Genomic DNA, 17379 nt, shown 5'->3' with positions numbered 1-17379 from the left:
CGTACACGGGGGGTACGCACCGTACACGGGTGTACACACAGGGGGGGTCGGCGCGTACCTACGGGGGCTGGGGGGGGGTCGGCCCGTACCTACGGGGGCTGGGGGGGGTCGGCCCGTACCTACGGGGGCTGGGGGGGGGTCGGCCCGTACCTACGGGGGCTGGGGGGGGTACGGCACGTACCGGGCACCTGTTTGGACGTCTCCATGGTTGTTATGGGAGTTCGGTGCGGACGGTCTTTTCACCATACGGTTGTACATTCAGACGCCCGGGATGGATCGTGATTCCCCGGTCGGAGTTCACCTTTCACGTTTGTACGGTGAATCGTACGAGGACGTGTCGGACACATTTTCCGACCCGAGGACGTGTGGGGAAATATTCCCAGTGCGGTTCGTATGGACTTTTTACCATGCGAATCGTGATTGCCAGTTCGTACGGCACTTGTACGATTCGTACGGTAAAAAGACCCGATACGAGTCGTACGGGGACATGTTTTTACCGGATCGTGATCGGCACCTAAGTCTGCGAGTGGATCTCGGGCGGCGAGCGGGACTTCCTTCCCTCAAGCAGAAGTCCCACCCTGCTCTAGGCATCTGGCCGCCTGACTTCTGGTTTTGCCGCGGCGGTGATTTCTTCTTTGGGGTAAAACGAGGGGTAGGCTCCCTCGAGATCAAAAATACACAGCGGGGTGGGCACCCGCCTCAATCAAGGGCAAAGTCGCGGGGTGGGCACCCGCGCACAAACATAACGGCAAAGTCGCGGGGTGGGCACCCGCGCATACAAATAATTATATAAGCGGGTAGGCACCTGCAAAGCCCCAGTAATTCCGGGGGGATCCCTACGCTGGGGATTCCCTCCAGGCGAGAGGCAGCTCTCCCTCAGGTGGGCAAGTTTAAGAGCAGAATAAAGCGCTCCTCAGGCGCTGGAAGGCTGTAGCAAGCCTTGGCGAAATCAGAATAAAGAGAAAAAGGTCCAAGAAGTCCTGGGGCATCAAGGGGGCAAGGTAGGGCCCAGGGGCAAGCACACAGGGCCTTCTAGCAGGGAGGCAGCCCCCATGGCGGTTGTCCCTCCTGGGCCCCACCAGCAGCAAGCCCACCCTCTGTCAGGATCCAAAAGAGAACAACTTTATGGAGACACAGCCCCTATATTTATACAACATTTTCCCTTTGTGACACAGCACAAGGCTGGGGGAAAAAACAGATGCAACTGGTTTGGGGGAGCTTTGGAGCACTTTGTTGTGCTCAGCTCCTCTCTCCTTTGTCAGGTGGGGGCTAGGTGCTCAGACATACCACAGGGGGCGGAGCCAGCATTGTGGAGGGAAGGCACAGTCCTATTCAGGTCCCAGGTGCAACTCCTCCTTCCCATCTACATGCAGATCTCTCCATTCACCACCGGGCAGACTCACCCTGGCTCCTGGAATTCCCCAGCCCTCTCAGCTCCTGTCAATCACAAGCCAGACATGCACTCCACATCAGGCAGGCAGACACACAGTACACAGAAAGGCCAACTTCTAGAAGTGGCACTTCTCCACTAGTCACCATAAATCGGCGCACACCATTGCGCAGCATTTATTCTCACGAGTCCGCACATACTAAACTCGACCCTGCACTCCTCTCATACCAGGAATTACCATGGACACACATATCCCCCATGCATTCCTATGGCAGGGAAGGCCAATCTCATCACACGCACTGAGAGAGCATACACACTTTACACTGGGCCACAGTGCTAAAGAACACAGAGGCCAAAAATCACTACCACTATGTCAGAACTTAAGGCAAAAAGTTCAGGGGTGAACCTGCCAGAAGGGCCAAGTCCAACACCGACTTTTTAAAACACCTGCAGGTCATGGATTACCTGATCAGAAAAACAGACATAAGGTGTCTGGCCCAAAAAATTAGTGTGTTAGAGATAGTTATGAGGCGTGGAAGGATCAGGGATCTATATCAAAGCCTCAGCAAAGCACAAAGTGATGATTTGAAGGTGCAAAATTCAAAATGGAACACTGGCTATCCCAGGAAGGGAGTCTTTTACAAGAATCTATGTACTGGCTGATAAGCTTTTGGTCTCGGCTAGCCTTCAAGCACATCATTACAAAACTATGTTTAATTTATATTACACTTCGGCCAAAATTGCACAATGGGGAGGGATAAATTAGGGTAAATTTACATGGTATGAGATAGGTCCAGCTGATAGCTTACACATGTTTTACGCATGTTCAGAGTTGAGACAGTTGATAAATAGGATGGAGGTCTTTTTGATGGAGGTTACAGGGGCACGGATTGTGATTACTCCTACAGTTATGCTCTTGGGAGTATCAGAGAACGCAATGGCAGCTCAAGAGATGTTGGCATTTAGGTATTTACTTTTCATTGCTGTGGCCGTGGCTAGACTGTATGGCTTCACTGTGGCGGCAAAAAGAACCCTCAACTTTTGAAATGTGGAGAGGAAGGCTCTATGCTATGTGTAATTTGGAACATAGCTTATATGAACATAAAGGACACCAGAAGCGAAGACTGGGCTTCACAAAATGGGGGGCATTGACGGATCACTTAGCTCCCATAACATCTTAAGTATATATTTTTCTTATCCTGGGGTTTGTGTCTTGTGTTATCTCTGCCCAATTTGTGTATTTAATGTTTTTGATATAAACAAGATATGTACATACGTAATTATGGCAGTTATAAGCATGATGATGTTAGTGACTGTGAAAGCTGTATCTTTATGCAGAGGCATTATCCGTATTCATTCTGCTTTTCTTTCTGTGTCGCTTGATCTATTTATGCTCTGGCTATTTTTTCATCATTAATCTCAGTTGTTATCTTAGTTCCTCTCTTCCTGCTTGCTAAAACTCAAAATCGATCTGAATATTATGGCTTGTCGACTTACGCAAATTTGGAGTTGGAAATATCGTGACACAAATATCGACAGCAAGAATATCGTGGTTAAGAATATCGACTTTAAGGTAAGAAATATTGTGTTTAAAAATATCGAAGTCATTAGGTCATTACGATGGCATGGCTGGCAGTGGCGGGCCTTCCGCCATCAGACCGTGATTTTCCCCCGCCACATTGAGATGGTGGGGGGGATCCAGACTGCGACCGTGGCGGACGCAAAGACTGTCCGCCACGGAACTGCCACAGGCAATCGTTCTGATTGCCTGGCGGAGCGGTTTGCATCCATAAAATGGTGGCGAAGCCTAGCAGGCACCATCCGCCAAATTAGGATGCTGTCCTCAGCCAGCCTTTCCGTGGCGGGTCAACCGCCATTGAAAGACTGGCGGGGATTGGTTTTGGGGGCCCGTTGCTGGCCCCCCTTGTGTATGGGGACGGTGTTTGTGCACTGGGGGTACCCATGCTACCCCCTACATTTCACTGCACCAAGTGGCAGGCGCTGTGTGGTCCCTGCCACGTAGTGCAGTGAAATGCACAGCATGCATTTTAAACATCACGTCGGGTGCTGCAGTCAGCAGCACCCGCCGCAATGTTAAAGTGCAAAATGCGACCGCCATCGTGGCAGTCACATCCTAATTGGGTGTGGGGGACCGCCACATGTATTGCGGACGGTCCCGGTCACCACCACGATGGCGGATGGACTCCAGTCCGTCTGCCATAGTAATTGGCCCCATAGTTCTTTAAAGTATCGATTTTTTTTTTTTTTTTAATTAGTGTTATGTATTTTAGTATGTATTTTAAATGTATGTGATCTATTTTTTGGTATTGTTTTTGGTTTTTAATATATGTGTTGCATTTTTAGTAGTTATCTATTTTAATTACATTTTGCGTTTTATAGTTCAGTAGGGGGTTGTGGGTTTATAGGGGATTAGGGTGGGAAGTAATTGAATTATAATAAATTAATGATTATTTTTTATTTAGTAATATTTACTTAATTTAGATTTGATAGTGTTAACTGTGGGAAGTAATGTATTATTAATTAAGTATTAATTGGTTGTTCAATAATATGAATTGGTAATTAATTATAGTAATCGTGTTAATTTTATAGGAGGTGGTTGCGGGGTTTATAGGGGTACAGGGTGGGAGGTAATTTAGTTATCATAAATTAATGATTTTTTTTAAATGTATCAATATTTACTTAATTTTGATTTTATAGTGCTAATTGTAGGAAGTAATGTATTATTAAGTAATTATTAATTGGTTAATTATTAATAATTCTTTAGTTGGTAATTAATTATACTAATTGTGTAATTCTTTTAGAAGGGGGTTGTAGGGTTTATAGGGGTAAAGGGTGGGAAGTAATTTATTTGTAATTAATTAATGAATATTTGTTAATTAATTACAATTTTAATATGGCAGTTGTGTAATTCATTTTAGATGTGAGTTGTGGCATTTATAGTGGTAAAGGGTGGGAAGTAATTTATTTTTAATTATTTATTAAGTAGTTGTTAATTGATATTAATTTATTCTCCTAAAAAATAATTACGGAAATTGTGTAATGATTTTTAGGTGTGGGTTGTGGGGTTTAGAGGGCTAGAGGGTGGCAAGTGATTTATGTTTAATTATTTAATAATTAGTTGATCATTAATAATAATTAATCAATTGATAATTAAGTAGGCTATTGTTTATTTTTTGTGTGAGTTTTGTTTTTTAGGAGTAACGTTTGGGGAGTAAATTAAGATTTATCTGTTTTAATTTTTTCTTTAATTAATTATATTTCCTTAATTGACAGTTTATTATGGAGGTACATTTAAAAAATAATTAGATGTGTGGTGTGAATTGTGCGGTGTTATAGAGTAGGAAATAAAAAAGATGAAATTTATGTCATACTTAATGTTTTTGTTTATAAATAATTTCTAACTAAAAAAAGTTATTTGTAAATTATTTTTAAATGTATTTAATATAATTGTTTAGGTATTTGTCATATCTATTTAACATTATAATATGTTTCTATTTTTTAGATTTGTTTTTTATATTTTGATATATTTTTCATTTTTTTAAGGATCCTATGTTGGCTTCTCGTGCTGAGAGCATATATTTCAGAAAATTAGCTTGATGAATAACTTGTTGGTAACTTAGTTGGAATGCCAACCTAATCTGGGCCGGTGATGTATTGTTCGGCAGCTGAAACAAAAACCTAAAATGGTGCTCTGTGCTTTGTTGCAAAGATGCACTGAATCTTCCTGGAAATGCCTCTGTGCCATATGTCAGCGTAAGAATACATTTTGCGCTGATCATCTTCAAGATGGTTTCCAAAGTGGGCCATTTTACTGTTTTTAATATGGTTTGAAAAGCAAATTGAAGAGAAGTGAATTTTGGTTTGAGCGAATTGAGAAGTAAGTGACCTCCTTTGTCGTCCAGCCAGCATCCAAGGTATTTGTATTTGTTAGATTCAGTCGAAGGTGTTTGTCCAACCTGCCGCCTATTTTCATTTTTTTTCTGCCAAACACTCTTATGTTACTTTTTTCAAAACTTATTGTCATTGCATTTGAGCTGATATGTTTATACAAATGCATTAATCAATCTTTGCAGCCCCATCACCATTTGACTGAGAAGGACTACATCGTCCCCATAAATCAGGGCAGTCATGGGTTGATTTCCATATTTTGGAGCGTGGCTGACAACAGAATCCAATTTGGGCAGATATATAGATTAAAAGGAGTCGGGGCCAACACACACCCTTGTTTAATTTGACTGAGAAGGACTACATCGTCCGCATAGATCAGGGCAGTCATGGGTTGAATTCCATGTTTTGGAGTGTGGCTGATAACAGAATCCAATTTGGGCAGATATATAGATTAAAAGGAGCCGGGCCAGCACACACCCTTGTTTAACACCATGGTGAGTCTTGATTTTGCTGGAAATTGTATTTTCCAATTTTACTCTGGCCCAGATGTTGGAATAAAGCAATTGAATACCACTCAATACTGGTGTTGGGAATTCCCAGGCAGCAAGTTTGGACCAGAGCAGCTGGTGGTTTACGTGGTTAAAGGCTATGCTGTAATCTATAAAACAGCAGTAGAGTAACTCGCCCTTGCTTATTTGTTTTGCTACAAGCAACATAATAGGCACCAGATTGTCAGCGGTGCCGGAGAAAGCTCTAAAGCTGCTTTTATTGAATGGGATTAGATTCCTGGAGTTGGCCCAGGTGTTGAGATCTTCCAGCAGGAGAGAGGCGAAGCATTTGGGGTCAACATCCAAGAGAGAGATGAAGCGGTAGTTGTCAGGGTCTGCCACTGGGCCTTTCTCATAAATTGGGTGTAGAACAGAACCGTGCCAAGATAACGGAATGGAATCCATAACCATTGTTCAAGCTACTCCTGAAGGTTACAGTGTAGCTAGACAAGATAGAGCCTCGGGGCGAGGCGGAGGCTTAGCCATTATTCATAGGGACACTTATCGCGCTACATTTGAGCCCATTCTAAGTACCAATTGCGAAGCTCTCGCATTTACTATCAATCTTACACACAAACAGGCGTTTAAAGGAACCCTGGTGTACAGGCCACCTGGAGCTCGAACCAAATTTCTAGCTGCACTCATTGAAATTATGGAATCAGCAATAGAATCCCCGACTTATACAATTCTTGGGGATTTTAATTTTCCTCTGGAAAACTTGGAAAACAAAGATACACTCCAACTTATTACTGATATGCAGGCAATAGGACTGCAGCAGCTGGTGAAGGGCCCCACGCATGAAGCCGGACACACGCTGGATGGCCTGTTTACGAATGACCATGGCATTGAGTTGGTAGCAATACTACCTTTGATCTGGTCTGACCACCAAGCCATTATTTTTAGGATTCGGATGCTACCACTCAAACCCCCTCAGACCAATGATAGGACACCAGTGGGGGAGCGGATGTGGAAAAACGCAGACATACCACATCTCTCAAATCTCTTGCTGTCATCTGCTCCAGAAAGCGGAGACAATACTGAAACTATGTCCATTAAATTTCAGGAATGGATCTTAAAAGCAGCGAACGAAGTTGCTCCTGAAAAAACTTATCGCCCCAATAGAACCACTCCATCTGCCCAGTGGTATACAGAAGAGCTGCGACTTCAGCGTCAGTTCTGTAGAAATTTAGAAAGGCGCTGGAGAAAGCACTACAGTCCATTGGCTAAGCAAGAATACAAAAGTGCTCTGGCTATATATAAGAAAGCTATCACTATACAAAAGAATCTTTTCTTCACTGGTCGTATTGAGCACGCCCAGAACTCAGCTAGGATGTTATTTCAGGTGGTGAACTCTCTGTCTAGTCCTCCAGCTGGCTCCACAATAGAGAACTCGCAGGAATTCTGTACCGCCCTAGCCACATTTTTTACTACTAAAGTAATGGATATTTACTCCACTTTTTCTAAAGAGCCGGTAGGAAGAACCACTGATTTAACTATTCAACCAGCACTGAAGCACCCTTCCTTTACTCAGTTTCAGTCAGCTACCGAAGAACAGGTCAACGCACTTGTTGGCAAAATTAAATCAGGCTCTCCGTTGGACCCATGTCCTCCGACCATAATGAACCAACTACACAATGTGGTTACCCAGCCGCTGACCAACATATGCAACTCCATCTTTAGGACAGGTGTCTATCCACAGACCTGGAAGAAGGCTATTGTTAAACCTCTGATTAAGAAGCCATCTTTAGACCCTACCATCACTTCCAACTACAGGCCAATTGCCTGCCTTCCATTTCCTGCCAAAATAGTGGAGGCAATAATGAATAAACAGCTCTCTGAGTTTATTGAACAACATAAGCTCTTAGATGACACTCAGTTCGGGTTCCGGAAGGGACACGGAACTGAGACAGCATTGATAAAGGCCTCGGATGAAATTCGAGAGATCATGGATTCGGGAGGTGCTGCAGTGCTCATCTTATTGGACCTGTCAGCTGCTTTTGACACGGTCGACCACGTCATCTTGGTCGACCGTGTCGCAGCCCTTGGAATTAGTCATCTGGCTAAAGACCTTATAGCCTCCTTCCTTGTTAATCGCAAACAGGCAGTCAAACTGGGCAACTACTACTCGCCCACTTCTGAACTGCCCTGTGGAGTCCCTCAAGGATCCTCGCTAAGTCCCACGCTTTTTAATATCTATGTTGCGGACTTGGCGAGGGTTATTAAATCACATGGGATGCGATTAACTACCTACGCGGATGACACCCAGCTTGTGCTGGCGGTGCATAAGAACGGTCCAGTGGTAGCAGCTAAGTTTCAGGAGGGGTTACTGGATGTACAATCATGGATGCACAGTAACTGCCTGAAACTTAATGCAGAGAAAACCGAAGTTATGACTTTCGGTAAGATCTCCCCCGAATGGTCCCCAACTTGGTGGCCCAGTCAGATGGGCTCCCCCCCGATTCCAGCTGTCAAGGTTAGGAATTTGGGAGTGATCTTTGATAACAGGCTATCTTTTGGTTATCATGTCAACAAGGTGGTCTCTGCTGCATTCTTCGTGCTGAAGAAAATAAAAAAACTCATGCCATACCTACCCGCTTCGGCAGGGAAAACACTGATTACCACCTTAGTGTTTTCGAAGCTGGACTATGGAAACGCCCTCTTCCTTAGCACTCACAAATACATCCTGAACAAACTGCAGTCCGTGCAAAATGTGGCAGCACGAATTCTGCTTAATATTCCTTGGCGACACTCTACTTCAGCAGCCATACGCCATCTACATTGGCTAAGAGTGGAGAGCAGAATTAAATTCAAGGCTCTCTGCATCGCCTACAAGGCCATTCATCAGACTGGACCAAAGTTCTTAAAGGAAGCTTTTCAGGTGTACATACCTGGAAAGAATCTAAGATCAGCAGCAAGCCACCTATTGCATGTTCCCCGAACAAGAACGGCCACTTGGGGAGATAGACGCTTCCTGGTAGCGACCCCCATACTGTGGAACACACTCCCCTTGTATATTAAAACAGCACCAACACTCATTGCCTTCCGTAAGGCTCTGAAAACTTGGCTATTTAATCAATAAGTTCCTGTCCTCAATTTTGTGTATCCTAGAGCATCTCATTGCGCCTAGACACCCTAGGGTATTAGTTGCGCATTAAAAATCCCATAAATAAATAAATAAATAAATAAATAAATAAATAAATAAATAAATAAATAAACCATGCATGTTCTGAAAAGCTTTTTCAGCAATTTAGACCAAAAATCGACATGCTGTTTATAGATTGACACCAGGATGTCATTGGGGCCAGAAGCCCCATCTGCTCTACATTTCTAAATCTGTTTGCTGATCCTTTTGGCTGTGAAGGTTAAGGCAAAAAGAGAAGTTTGATCAAGGCCGACCTCAAAGCTTGTGTCCTGGTTGTTTTGCCTGCCGTTACTGAGTGGTAATTTAGATTGTTTCATCAAATCACTATAAAGGGGGCTAATGTGGTTGATCCAGTCTGCAGGGGCAATGCTATTCCCATTTACATTTGCACTCTCAAAGCCCTTATACAGGAAATTGATGATGATCCAGAACTCTTTTGGGTTTCTATTTCGTCAAGCAAGAAAGAGTTGGATTTGCAACGTTTCCTCGTGCTTTTGTTTCACTTGCCAGATCTGCTTTTTCTAGGAACTACGTAAGTCATTTGTTTCAACCAGTAAGGATAAATTTGCAGCCGAGGATTTGAGTATTCTTGCTTTTTTATTAAGTAAGCTTTTCTGAGCTAATAGTTCTTTTGTGAACCAAGGGTGCTTGAAGGTAGGCCTGAGAGCTCTAGATGAAGAGACAGACCTAGAACTGCTGCCAAAAGTATGCAGTAGCTGCTGAACAAAGAGTCCCTAGTCACTGACTGTGTAAAATGAAGTGCTATACTTATTGGGTAACACTGATTTCCCGTGGGTGGGCATATTTTGTGGCTACTTCCGGGCTCCATTTGACCAGTTTAGGGCTTCATTTGGTCCAATGGACTCTGAATGTGGGTGCGCGCAGATGGGATTCTTTATAAGCAGCATCTGGGGCATGTGGTCACTTTCACAGTGTGGTGTAATAGAAAAGGAGATTATGGCAGTAAAAAACAAAATCGAACTGAACGTATAATCTAAAACTGATAGTCTTTTCTCTGAAGTATGTATGAAGGTTGATCATCCGGAAATGGACCATTCAAGGCCAACACAGACATGCCTTCCACATCAGCCAAGGGGGTGTGGCCTATTGAGTCTGATCTTTGAGGCCTGGTAACTTGTGACGGGATCAGCTATTGCTATTTTTTCTGCAATATTTCTGTAGTAGGCTTAAATTGAAGCGTTCTTGAGCTTGATATCAGAGATAAGTTGCACTGAATCATTTACCTTTTGGCTTTTCCCTGATGTTGCTGGGTGTATTATACATTTAGCAAAAATAACTGACCCTTCAACAAGTTATGTTTCAAATTTTTGATCTAACTACAAAAAGAATCTTTGTGTCAGGTGGAATATTCAATAGCTGCAAAATTCCAATCAGATGGAGAGACTGCCCTTTGCATGGCCTTTAAGATGGGATCTGATGGCTGGAAAAAAGAACTCCAATATCCTTTAAGAAGGGTTTCATGGTCTCGCCATGATTCTTGGATACATATGTCATAGGAGAATAAAAAAGACAGCGGGCCCGATTCACAGAACTAACTTAAGACAAAATCCTAAACTCACTACTTTTGGTATTCACAGAAGTTAGGATTTTGTCTTAAGTTTGTCTTAAGACAGACTCAAGACAGACTCAAGACAGACTCAAGACAGACTCAAGACAGACTCAAGACAGACTCAAGACAGACTCAAGACAGACTCAAGACAGACTCAAGGCAGACTTAAGGCAGACTGAAGTTAGGATTTTGTCTTAAGTTTGTCTTAACCTCTTCTGTGCCCATGACGAGATAGTCTCGTCATGGAGCACGGTCGCGCTGTGCCCATGACGAGACTATCTCGTCATGAACCCCACCCACTAATGAAACGCCCGGCACAGGAGGGGGAAAGGGCGTGGCACAGAAGGGGTTAAGTCTGTCTTAAGTTTGTCTTAAGTTTGTCTTGTCTGTCTTAAGTCTGTCTTAAGTCTGTCTTAAATTTGTCTTAAGTGTGTCTTAAGTGTGTCTTAAGACAAACTTAAGACAAAATCCTAACTTCTGTGAATACCAAAAGTAGTAAGTTTATGATTTTATCTTAAGTTAGTTCTGTGAATCGGCTCCAGTATCTTTGTTCATGTGAAGTTTGTCTAACTATGCAACATTCCAGGAAACAAGGGATCGCTTGCATGTTTTTCCCTTGATGTTTGGACTTAAAAGAAAATGGTTGTTGAGAGCGGGCAATTTGATTGAGGCCTGGCCAAGGTTCTGGTAAGCCATCCTCAATCGTCCTGGCTCTTTGCAGGGGTGGGAGCGACGAGCTTACACCATCTTCCAGCCTGAAATACGAAAAGAGATGGTTAAGGACTGAGCTAAGTGATCAATATTCCCCAGTCTTCTAGGATTCTCTGATTTTCATGGACAGAGTTAGCTGCCGATTGAGATGTCCATGTTACTACGGTTGCTTCCTTCTGAGAAAATATGTTTGAGGGTGTGAATTATATAGAGGCAATGTTACAGGCATTTAGAGAACAAAGCTTTGGGTGCGAAGCAAGAAGTTTAGAAATGTTACCACAATTCAGTATGTCTCTGCTGCCTTTAGATTTATATTCAGGATGCCAGATTGTTACCAAAGCTGAAGTGTCTTGGGTTGTATAATTATTTGATGAGTCCACAGCAGGTTGTGCTAGAGAGCCTGGTGTCCAAGCATTTGTGCGTAATTCTTTTCTGCACTCGATTGGTGCTTTGCTATGACTCAGGTGCCATTTGATTCTGATGTTCAAGTGATGTTGTTTCGCCTCTGAGAGGCTGTCTTGATGGTAATCCTTCATTTTAATTAAAATTTACTCTACAAGTACCGATTGATTCATTGATTGAAAGTTACAAAATGTTGACTTGTCCTCGCACTACAAAATTACCCATTAAGCTTTTCATTCCAATATGGTCACCAATCTGTGCTGATTCTTGATGAGGCCAGACTTTATGTTCTTACAGTCTTTTTTGTCAAATAATTTTTGCAAGTGATACTGACGGGTATGTGCTGTTATACCATTAAAATGTACATCAGTGGCGGCTGGTGACATTTGAAAGTGGTGGGCGAATCAGCAGCAGCAGGTGTCAGGGCTAACGGGAAGAGCCCCATATGCCTGTACCCAGTGTCTCTGCATTTCACTGGTACACAGATCAAAATTTAAGCAAGCACAGGTTTTTAACAAGAAATGGATCAGGAAAAATGGCACACACAAGCCAATATCCCCATCTCAATACATTCTCAACATTCCTACCAGTCGTATGAGACACAAGGTACTTGCTATGTGGCATCCAAATCCGGCAATAACTGAACACAAAAGCTAACACAACAAAGAAGGTGTTACCTGCAAACTGCAATCCAATGCTCAAAACTGAAACGTATTAAAGATATTTCAGCAGATTCAGCCAAAACGTAATTGTGAAAGGGAGCTGGGCCAAATTATTTCTCTCAATGGCTCTGTTGCCTTATGTACACAGTGCATCCACTGCTGCCCCTCCCCCCCAAGCTGAAGTGAGTTGGGAAGGTCACACTCACACAAATTGGCGAAGAGGAGAAAATTAGACTACAATAATGGTGTTTTGATCTGAAGGCAACAACCGGACCTATAGACCGCCTTCCCAGCTTTGCTGAGTGGGTTCAAAAACATAAATGAAAAGAAAAAGAGCGAACTGCAACCTTTCCCAGCAACATCAAACGTACCCTCCAATGTGTTGTGTATAAAAATGTAAAAGACTCAGAATACATATTTCCGGTGCTTGGTTCCCGTCACCATAAAAAGCAAACAATTAGAAAAAAGATCAGCGTTCAACATAAAAAACAAAAAAACTTCTTGATGTGCCCGATTGCCTGTCCGTCTAAAGCTCACGGTAGGAAGAGCATATTCATATTTCCAGGAAGAACGGCGACTCTGTTGTCCCCGCAGTCGAAGCGGGCTGTTTATTCAGCATTACACATATGAAAACATCACTTGTGCCCCTTTCCAGTCCCATTCCATTCTAAGCACATTCTCCTTTCGACTCTGTCTGGGTGTCACAAAGTCACACCGCATCAAGTCGTTGATCAAACGAACCCTGATTGAATTGTGACTAATTGAGGCCATTTATTTAGGCGGATGGGCCTGAGATGGGAGGCTGCCTCCCTCTGCCTGATTTTAATATCTAGACGAACGTTCTGAGCATTTCATCTGCACCAGCACGTCCTTACCTACATATTTTGATGTGCATGCAGTTTGAACAAAATTAGTTTTGAAAGTTTCCATCTTGTAGGGCAAAGGAAGTTTTTTTCCGTTTTTCTTTTCTCTGCATTTTATATAGCGCTAAATTGACCCGAAGGTATCGGAGCGCTTGCCTTTACTGGATCAGCAGTCGCATTAAAAACAGACACACATTAATTTTGTTAGGCACGGTGGATTAAGCACTAGCCGACAGCCGCATATTCGAACACTGGCGATGGCGGCATTGGCATACCACATAGAAACATTCAAACACTTAAACATAGAAAATCAACCACGGAGTTTACCTTTTGTTTTACTCTGTGACCCGCCGCTTCTGTGACTCGGAGGTGCTTGTAATTTCAGCCGGCCCGGCCGGACATTCAAAATGGCGAGGGGACTCACGAGGTGCTGGAAGGAGGGGTCTTGCCTTAAGCACTCCCTCGTGTGCGAAGCCTTTAACACGGCCAGCCCCACCCCTTCCCCTTAAAGTCAATGAGGCTCTGCTGACCCCGCCCTGGGCCACATCAGAATCGCCCCATTTCAAGACCATTCACTGCTGCTTGGTGCAGCCACTCCCCCCAGGATGATGCCATTTTCCTAGCTTGTGCCTGGAGGGCGAGGAATAATCATCGCCCATTTCATGACAGGCGTACTAGGAGGGGACTCTCACTGTCGCCCGAGTGTCCGCTGACCTAAAAAAAAGCAACCTAAAAAAACAACGACAATGATATATTACATATTAAAATGTAATGTTTCGAATCGATAGAAGTGGTCAAGTGGAGCACCAAGCAGTGAGCAATGAGCATGCCATTTGCTCCATGGTGGTGTTAATTTTCTCCCTTCTCTGCTCTGAAGCTGGGAGGGCAACGCCCCTTACGCCCGTTAATACCAGCCGCCACTGATGTACATAGCTCCACAATAAGGATTTAAAATGTTGAATTGCACTCGTAAAATAAAATGACCTATTAAGCTTATCATTCCAATATGGCCACCAATCTATGTTAATTTTTTATGGTGTCAGAATAAATGTTATTACTGTCTTATTTGTCAAATCATTTTACACATGATACTGATACGTATGTGATAAAGTGAGGCTATAATGTCAAAGACTAAAAGAATTAGTTCTACAGTAAGTTTCCAAACCATATACATGTTCTTGCACCATGTTATTATGTATTAAATTCATTATTCCACTATGGCCGTCAATTTAGGATTAATCTTAAATCAAGTAAAATGGCGCCACTGTTTGAATGCCCTATTTACGAACGCCAGGACAAATGCAACTCAGGATCAGTGGCCAATGTTAATATTCGCAATTTACCGCCCTCTTCAAGAGGGTGGTAATGGAGTCGCAAATGGGAAGGGGTCCCCAGGGTACCCCTTCCCCTTTGTGACTGGCTCTGAAAATATTTTTTAAGGGCAGGCAGTGGTCCCAGGGACCACTCACTACTTGCCCTTAAAAAATGAAACGAAAATGTTTCTTTTTTTTTTTTTTTAAATGCACCCCGTTTTGCTTTAAGGAAAACGTGCTGCATTTTTTTTTTAAAACTGCTTTGTTGACAAGCAGTTCCAGACATGGAAGTCTGCTGAGCCCAGCAGGCCACTATCCCTGGGAGGGCCAGCCATTCCCAATGGGGTCGCAAATTGCGAGTAGCTCATTAATATTCATGAGCCTCGCATTTTGCAACCCCTTTGGGAATCGCAATCAGTGTCTCTGACACTGTTGTACATTCCAGATTGCGACTCCCAATTTGCGACTTGAAATGGAGTGCAAATTGCGAGTCGAAATTTGGAATGGTAGTACATCTGGCCTTTAGTTCCCTACAAGGCCTATGTATAGTTGCGCAGTCATTGTTTTTGCATTATTGAGCTCAGTTTATCCTCACCTTTGCCCCGATGATGACCCTTCACTAAGATACAGGGTTGAAACACTGTCACCTACCCCCTGGGTTTGAGAGACTTAATTTAATGAAATATGTGCAGAAATCCATAGAATCTGTACATGTTGTATTCTTTCTGCCGTTTCTTGATTTTACAGTGATCATCTTTTTTTGCACGCTTGCACAAACTCTGCACTGTGTTCACATGATAATGAGCACATATTTCACTGATTTTAATGTATATGTCTGCTGCATATAGATACATATGATCCGAGAATTTCAATATGAAAAGGATTAGTTGGTCATATCTTCTTTGCTGACTTATGGCGCCGTTCAATATACTTTCGGTATTGCATAAATCATGAATTATAATCTCTAATGATACCTGATAGGACACTGTTGTGTATTAATGTTATCTTGGCTCTGAGGCGTCTCCTGTGGTTTATACTGAACTGGACTACATGTCACGCGCAACCATGGAAACAAGAATGACATGCAATATATGTCTTTACATTGTAGAACATCCAATATGGCACCTGTTTAAGGGCTCCCTCTTTTATTCGGTATAGAAAACAATGGTTCTAGACTACTTACGTTTACACTTTACTTCTGAGCAGCATTCATTAAGTAAAAATATACCAAGTGTAAAGTGTAAACTTAAGTATTCTAGGACCATTGTTTTCAATAATAAACGTTACCAAGATCCTTGGACTTTTGTGGGTCACCCCATTATATCGTAATGGCCCCTCTTTTATTCGTCACAAATTTCACCATAGAAACGGGTGAACTTAATAATGCTCAGTAATAAGAACTTAGATGCCACCCTACATTAGTTCTGTACTGTAATATACTCAATCTGTTGATTATTTTTAGGCGTTATGCCAGTGGGCACCGATTTCAGTACTTCAATATGTAAATTTAAATCACTGGGTGATTAGGTGATTATGGTACTGCCAGTTCACAAGTCTGGTTTCCATTAAGGGAAATATGCATCACAACTATATGTCAAGTAGAAATCTGCCCATTAGGAAGACCACATACAGTTACTTTACTATATTGTATCCGATTGGAAAAAATAAAATCTTAACACGGATTCACACGATGAGCATGTTTATTAATACTGAATATGAACTATTAACTCAACTTGTCGCTTGTGCATAGAGCACGAATATTTACAGAATACATGCAAAATGGCTATTGAGTTTTATTGATTTCAATGACATGAATTTAAATAAGAAATGTTCCCATATGCCAAACATGGCTGCAATAAATTATCACAACACAAAAGGGGCCAAGGAGTATTTAAAGACCAGCGAGGATGCTCTCCCAATACTGGATCAGCTCACCTCCTCTGCCTACAGACCATACAGAAAGCTGCAGTCAGACTCATCCTTGATCTCCCTGGATTAACTCACATCACCCCCTACCTCAGGGAACTCCGCTGACTCCATGTACAGAAAAGATGCCAGTTCAAGCTCCTTACCCATGCATACAAGGCCCTTCATAACTGTGGACCTGCCTACTTGCACAATCGCCTGAACTTCCATCAGCCCACCAGACACCTCCACTCTTCATCCCTTTCTCTAACTCTCCCCCCTACATCTGACATAGCAGATGTGGAGGTTGCTCCTTTTTGTGCCTAGCAGCGAAGACTAGAACGATCTACCCTTTTATCTACGGACCTCCCCATTTCTTCCAGACTCCCAACAGTCCCTGAATACCTGGCTATTCAGCTGGACCCTGCCAGCACCTGAATACCCTCATGGGTGACAAGTAGTGCTCTACAAATCTACTGATTAATTGATTTATTTATTGGCCATTTCCAAACTAATGATAGTAGCGTTCTTAATGAGCAAACTGTACAGAAGGTAAAAACAATTAACCTTAGTGCTTTATTCATGCATGTAGTGCTCCTCGGCTGAGATAGTTCTCAGTTATAAAAGACATGCAGGCTGTACACTCACCTTCTCTATGCTCCTGTGTCACAGGTTCTTGCCAGGTTCAAGGACACTGGCCAATGTAGCATCTGCATTTTAAACACAAACACAGCAATGCGAAGATAGACATGACGTGACACCAGGCGACAGCCAGGTTTGCTGGAAAATGTAAAACAATTGCAAAGCAGATTTAATACTGTATTTTAAGCAATGCGCCAACGTATATTGAAATTTCATCAATCAATTCTTGTATAGCGTGACTAATCACCCACAAGGGTATCCAAGTGCTGCGGGAGTTCAGTCAAAGAGCCAGGTCCCTTCCTGAAGTCTCTCAGTGATGGTG

At 42.9% G+C, this 17379-nt stretch overlaps 1 long non-coding RNA gene across 2 annotated transcripts in view; it reads right to left on the bottom strand.

Moving 5' to 3' along the window:
- The window catches only part of LOC146859056 (uncharacterized), a 320388-nt gene extending 306754 nt beyond the window's left edge, over positions 1–13634 (bottom strand). Inside the window, exon 1 of one of the 2 annotated variants that reach the window (XR_014979731.1) lies at positions 13525–13634. This is a non-coding gene — a long non-coding RNA (uncharacterized LOC146859056). The remainder of the gene's footprint in view (positions 1–13524) is intronic. The other variant, XR_014979730.1, reaches the window with a different exon arrangement.
- Between the last annotated feature and the right edge of the window lie 3745 nt (positions 13635–17379).

The sequence above is a fragment of the Triturus cristatus genome, chromosome 3_2 (genome assembly GCF_964204655.1).
Source record: "Triturus cristatus chromosome 3_2, aTriCri1.1, whole genome shotgun sequence".
In the NCBI taxonomy this organism is placed as follows: domain Eukaryota; kingdom Metazoa; phylum Chordata; class Amphibia; order Caudata; family Salamandridae; genus Triturus; species Triturus cristatus.
Note: the sequence above shows the minus strand (reverse complement) of the source record. Positions and strands in the feature narration are given on the sequence as shown.